Here is a 7,045-nt window from a genome sequence, read left to right as displayed (position 1 = left end):
TCTCTCTCTCTCCCTCTCTCTCTCTCTCTCCCTCTCCCTCTCCCTCTCCCTCTCCCTTCCTCTCTGAAATAAATTTTTTTAAAAACCCTCCTTGCCCTAACCCAGTGGTTCTCAACCTTCTGGCCCTTTAAATACAGTTCCTCATGTTGTGACCCCCAACCATAAAATTATTTTCGTTGCTACTTCATAACTGTAATGTTGCTACTGTTATGAATCGTAATGTAAATATCTGATATGCAGGATGGTCTTAGGCGACCCCTGTGAAAGGGTCGTTCGACCGCCAAAGGGGTTGAGACCCACAGGTTGAGAACCGCTGCCCTAACCGGTTTGCTCAGTGGATAGAACGTCAGCCCATGGACTGAAGGATCTCGGGTTCGATTCCAGTCAAGGGCACGTACCTTGGTCGCAGGCTCCCAACCCCGGGTCGGGGCACATGTGGGAGACGACCAATCGATGTGTCTCTCTCACCTCGATGTTTCTCTCTGTCTTCTCCTCTCCCTTCCTCTCTCTATAAAAACCAATGGAAAAACATCCTCGGGTGAGGATTTAAAAAACAAATCCTCCTTGATCTGCTTTTCTTTTCGACTGCACAAGCGCACACACATACACGGGGGGGGGGGGGGTGGGCAAAAGTCGGTTTACAGCCGCGAGTACACGAAACACGGAGTTCACTCCTGTCCTGTTTCCTGCTTATTGTACCTTTATTTGTCTTACAGCTGCAGCCCACTGTCGCCCACCCCTGCGCGCGTGCTGTGCCTACTTTGATGTTTCGCAGGCTGGGAGCAGAATTGCTAGGGGCTGAGTGTGCCTCCCGGATGGGGTTTTGATGGAAACACAAAGGTTATTGACCTGGAACACAGAGCGGCCGGGCCCTCCAGAGCCCGCCCTGCCGCCTCTCCCCCTGGGGTTTTGTTCTGGCCCTTTCTCCGCAGCTACCGGCCTTGTTCCACCGGACAAAACAAACAGGGCTGTCAGGGGAGAGCGGCCTTTCCCCAGCACAGCGAGGAGGAGGAGTGGAAACAATTACTCCCAATAATTCAGACGGGGATGTTAGAACACTCACAGCCCAACCGGACGTTTACCTAAATTATCTGCGTAATTGCCTCCACTCTCGGGCTCGGATCGGGGTTCTGTGGATGCTGGGGTTCAAAAAATGATAAATAAGGCGACTCTTTCGGAGGCCCAGGCTGAGAGGGAGGCTAGGCTTTGTGAGCCGAAGGGGGGCGCCCAGGGCGTGGTGATGAAGTCTGGCCCCGGATCCTGACCCCTGGGCAGCCCACCTTCTCCAAGCCTCCGTCTCCTCCCCCGACCCTCAGAGCGAGCGAAGGTGGCGCTGAGGATAGGAAGAGAGAGAGAAAAGAAAGTTGTTGCAGCCTTTGTGTTTGGAATGGCTACAAGCATTAGAGAGGAATCAACATGACCTTCCGTCTCCTCCATTCAGCCCCAAGAAAAGCAAATCACAAAAAAAGTCATTCAGGGCGGCCTCGGCTTTGTCTGCAGCTTGGGGCGCGCTGAGAGAGAGGAACGGAGAACAAAGCCCGTTTCACCTTGAGTCTGCACCAGCCGCCGCCATTCACCTCCCTGCGACTCCCACAATCTGTTCTTTTGAAACCTGGGCGGAGTCATTTTAAACGGAAACTACTGCCTACACTTCTAACCAGCGCCCTGTCTCCCAGATCCTGTGCCTGGCTGACCTCAGTGACTGAATGGCTATTTTATTGAGGACCTACTAAGTGCTGGATGTCTTCACGTGCTGTAGCTCATTTCTATTTCAAAGTAACTTTCAAATGATTATTTTTAGCCTCATTTAACCCAATTGGAGCCTAGTCTTCAAGAGACTGGGCTCCTGGTCTATATTGGGTTGTTTTTTTTTTGCCTCCTCCCCCGAAGAACCAGGAACTAGACCTCACACTTTCTTGCGATTGGTAGGTTAATTTTTCATTTTTGAAAAATGGGCATAGTAGCCACCCCTTCCTTTAGATGTGGGGTCAGCAAACTTTCTCTGCAAAAGGCCAGATAATAAATATTTCTGAATCTACAAGTCATTTAGTTTGTGTCAAAACAATGCACTCGAGACCTAGCCGGGTTGCTCAGTGGATAGAGCGTCGGCCCGAGGACTGAAGGGTCTCGGGCTCGATTCCAGTCAAGTGCAGGTACCTTGGCTGCAGGCTCAATCCTTGGCCCTGGGGGTCAAGGTTGGGGTCAGGGTCAGGGTCAGAGTCGAGGTCGGTGGGGGAGGCAACCAATTGATGTGTCTTTCTCACATCCATGTTTCTCTCTCTGTCTCTCCCTCTCCTTCCCACTCTCTCTAAAAATCAATGGGAAAAATATCCTTAGGTGAGGATTAACAAAAAACAAAACAAAACAAAGCAATGCACTCTGGCATTAGCGAGAGAAAGGGGCCCTGGATCATGTGTAAATACAGAGGTATGGTCGGTTTCCAATATGAACTCTAAAATGTGAATATCAAGTCATTTTCACATGTCATTAAGTATTCCTCTTTTGGCTCCCCTCCCCCCCAAGTATTTAAAAATATTTTTTTAAAAAACTTTCCTAGCTTACAGGCCACATAAAACAGGTGGCAGGCTGGGCGTGGCTCTTTGCTCTGACACCTTACTTTCTGGGCATGGCCCTGAAGCTTGCTCCACCGGAATGCAAATCTCGAGAACAGAGAGTCTCAGCGAGGACTATTTGCTGAATGGCTGAATGAATGGCTGAATGAATGAATGGATGAATGAATGAATAGATGAATGAATGAATGGATGGATGAATGGTTGGCTGGATGGATGGGTGAATGATGGATGGATGGATGAATGGCTGGGTGAATGATGGATGGATAGATGGGTGAATAATGGATGGATGTCAGTGAATGAGTGACCTTCAGCTTCACCAAGTCTTGGGAAAGGCCCCCATGCATTTCCCTATAGAACCAGCAGATGGCGGCAAAAGAACGGCGAAGCGAGGGCTAGGAGCCGGGTTGGAGCCCAGCTTTTAATTGTATTCAGGTATCCTCCCTTCCCAGAGCTCTGAAAAACAGGTAGCTTGAATTCCCCCCAACCCCCGCCCCCCAGGAAGAACCAAGAGTTAGTGTTAATCTACTGTAGTTCCCTCTTCCTGTTTGAGTTCTTTCATCTCAGGTTTCTGCTCTATCTCAGAAACCAGGATGTACCAAGAAATAATGCCTTTCATGTCCAATAAAACCAGCGCAAAAATGGCCTGTGGATCACAGATAGAGAAAAGGTGCCGTGTCCTTGGTTCCCTGAAGCAGACACAGGCTGTCACCACACACTACCAGCCTCAGCACCCACACTTTTTCTGCGATGTGCCTGTGAGCAAGCCCCAGGGCAGCGGTTCTCAACCTGTGGGTTGCGACCCCTTTGGCGGTCGAACGACCCTTTCACAGGGGTCGCCTAAGACCATCCTGCATATCAGATATTTACATTACGATTCATAACAGTAGCAACATTACAGTTATGAAGTGGCAACGAAAATAATTTTATGGTTGGGTCACAACATGAGGAACTGTATTAAAGGGTCGCGGCATTAGGAAGGTTGAGAACCACTGCCCCGGGGGCAAGTTCGGAATAGAGGCTGGGTGGGGGGGTGTTCCTGGGCCTGGGGGCCTGCGAGGAGGGGCGAGCCTCCGCTCCCAGCATCTTGTTTGGAATCAGTCTTGCCTTGACACCAGAAGAATCCAACCCTGCGTAGCCAAGTGCGACCACCAGGGGTTTACGGGCCGGACTTGGGTGGTGAGGGGCTTCCCCCGGCACATCCTGTTTTCTCCGAGAGGAGAAAGAGGGACCAGTCCCTCTCCCGGAACATTCCACCGTGTCTAGGCTGTTTCTTTATGTGCTTGTGAATTGTCCTGAGTTTGCCTGAATAAAAAGTGAAAGAAACGAGGGAAGCCTGACAGGTACGAAGACGACATTTATAAATGCATCCGCTGTACCCTCTGCCTTGCCAGGCAGGGGGTCCCTGGGCCTTCAGACTCACCCCGCACGCACACTCTGTTCTAGGCTTCGCTGGGCAGGAATGATGAAGGGAACGGCGGCGTTGAAAGAGCTGCCTGCTTTCACCGTGTTGATCTTTGCCCTGAGGAAAAGGCTCAGGGGACCCTCCGACCCCCAATGATCCCCCTCCAACACAGACACATCTGTCTTCCAAAACCCAGACCCCCGAGTCCACCAGGTGTGCCTTTAATGAAAAACCGAAGCCCGAAGATCTGAACAAAGATGGAGTCTGCCCTTCTCACCATGTCACCGGGATGTGTGTGGAGGTGGCTTTGAGGGGGTTCAGCAGCTGGGGTTACCCCGACTTGGACCCCACCCCGACTTGGACCCCAACAGGGGACTCCTCCGCAGCTCCCTGGGGTTCAGCAGCTGGGGTTACCCCGACTTGGACCCCAATAGGGGAGGACCCCAATAGGGGACTCCTCCGCAGCTCCCCTCACCCTAGATCTTGAGTTGGGAGGAATGCAGTGAAAAGTCATTGTTTTATGCAAAGTGCTTTCCTTTTATGACCCGGGATCGGATCGTCCAGTGGGGGTGGCTCCAGCAACAGGAAATTAACACAGAATTCATTGGGGGTGATAATGACTGTTCCTAATCATTTGGTTAATAAGTTAATATCATTAATTAGTCAACTAATTAGGCAATGCCTGAGGCCTTTAGGGTCTGGAGGCTTAGATGAAAAATACGTGAAGAAACAGTGTCCTTAGAGAAGAAGGTGAGAGAGATACAGACCAAAAGAGCTAGTGCCTAAAGCTGAATCGACCTACCAAGACAAAAGTCTCCGGGACCACCCTACACTCCCCCCACCCCCATTTCTTCTGGTCTTCAAAGCAGTGTGAGTGGCTCTTAATTTGGTTGGGCTCACACTTGGCTGAGAACCTGAGGATAATTGTGGTGCCCCCTCTCCCCGTCTGCATATATGCGCAATAACAAACTCTTATGTGTGATTTCTGAGAATCCACAAACTCTGGCTGTGGTCAAGAGCCCCCACCCTAGAGAATGCCCGAGAGTGGGCGCCAGGGAGAAGGCCTGGCGTGGAGCGGGGTGATGGGTGCCCTGTGGGGCAGACACGTTCTCAGCCAGGGCTCACATCTCGGCTCTGTGCCCGGGTTCGGGAGGGTTGGGGGTGGGGGCGACCGAGACAGCTGGCGCTCCCCTGGGGCTACTGCAGAAGTGAAGGGCGCCTGGTCCCGGCATAAAAAGAAAAAGAAGTTACGTCCAAGATGCCGGTGCTGAGGACTGGGGTGGACTGGCCACATGCAAAAATGGCAGGAAGGAAACTCACGCGGGAGTGTCAGGTCTGTGCTGGGGTGTCCTTGACACTTTGGGGACCTTGAAGGGGCAGGGGATCCGCCCTCCTGGTCCCCCACCCCTCGCAGGGGCAGGAGGAGTCCCAAGGCGGGCGCTGGCGGGGGCCTGGGGAAGCCATCCTCTCCCCAACCCGAAACCAGAGCTCCAGGCATTAGTAGGAAACCCAAGTGGCAGGAGGATCGCATTTCAAAAGCTCAATAGACTGGCTGCCCGGCCTCGTTGGACTAGGACAGGGCCAGGGGAGCTGACGGGCGGGGACGGTACCAATGCCCTCACTAAGCTCCCGTCGCCCCATCCCAGTGGCTGCAGCCCAGCTGCGCGATCCGATCCGAGACTCACAGGCTGCCTGATTCATCCCAGCCTCCATGCAGAAAGCCCCAAGTAGGGTCTTGGGAGCGGAAAAGAGGGTCCCCGACTCCCTACCCGAGCCACGCATGTGTTGTTTCACCCGGCCCAGCCTGCAGCCAGACCCTGGCCTGCGCTCTCTGGGGGCCCGGGGCCTACAACTGTGCGGGGCCGGGAACCTGGGCCAGGCTGTCACAGAACCAGGCACCCTGTTTCTTAGGGCGGGAGCTGCACCCCCTCTCCCACTTCTCCGCAGAACCTGTCTCCCTGGTAGCTGAGCCCTGGGCTCCCAGCTGCAGCCAAGGAGCTGAGAGAAAGAGGCCAAGCTGGTCCTGGCGCGGGCTGAGACCCCCAACTGGCAGTCCCAGGCCTTCCCACAGCAAATGCTCGGCCTGGAGGGAGGGGGCGGGTCCCAGGCCGATGGAGAAAAGCCCAGACCCCCACAGCTCCCGGACCAGGCAGAGGGAGTACCTGGGGTCAGGGTGGTCGCCCCACCTGCCCTGGCCCATGGGCGCTGCTGAAATCCCCACTCCTTGGCGACATGCAGGAAGATACCTGGGCTCTGCTCCCGCGCCTGGCCACAAGCATTTTTTTAAAAATAATTCTTTATTGTTGAGGCCACAGGCATTTTTAATGGGGTTTGTTCCCTTCCACCTGTGGCGTCATCTGCTTGGGAACAAAGGACCGTCCGGTTTTTTTGGGGGGGGGGGGGGGGACAACGGGACATGGAGTGGGATGCTCGAGTAAAAGCTTCCCCTTCACACTTACCCTGCAGATGGCAGAAGAAATTAAAAGGAAAAGCTAAGGAGATACACACCCAAATCGGACGCGCCCAAAGATTTCTCTGCACCCGGACACTGCAGGTACCTCCCCCTCCCGCTCCCCCTGAACCAGGAGCCCTGGTTAAGGTGGACCCTGGAGCCCACTGCGGTTTCTCCGATCCTCTCGGGTAAGTGACTCACTGTTCCGTGCCTCGGTTTCCTCCTTTGTAAAACAGGCGTAAATGCGGCACACGCCTGCAAGGGTTAACTGGGAGAGTTAAAGGAGACCCCTTTTGTGGGGCGCTCCACCGAGTGCCCGGCACGCGCACGTGGCCCTTCCGTGCCAGCTATTTTTATTGTTGTTATGTGTACTTTGAACGCCAACATCTGCAACATATATACGTCTTGATTATACGCATCTTGATTATAAAACAACCAAAGGCATCGACATCCGGAACTGTCTTGGGCATGAACTTCCAAATGCAAATTGGAAGAGACGTCCCCAGATGGAGCGCGCACACGGGCACGCGCGCACACGCACCCACTCCTGACACCTGTGTAGCCGGCCCCCTGAACGCAAGCCCAGCGCCTACCCTCGGGGAGAGGCCACAGCGAGCC

The sequence above is a fragment of the Myotis brandtii genome, unplaced genomic scaffold (genome assembly GCF_000412655.1).
Source record: "Myotis brandtii unplaced genomic scaffold, ASM41265v1 scaffold181, whole genome shotgun sequence".
In the NCBI taxonomy this organism is placed as follows: Eukaryota; Metazoa; Chordata; class Mammalia; order Chiroptera; family Vespertilionidae; genus Myotis; species Myotis brandtii.
Note: the sequence above shows the minus strand (reverse complement) of the source record.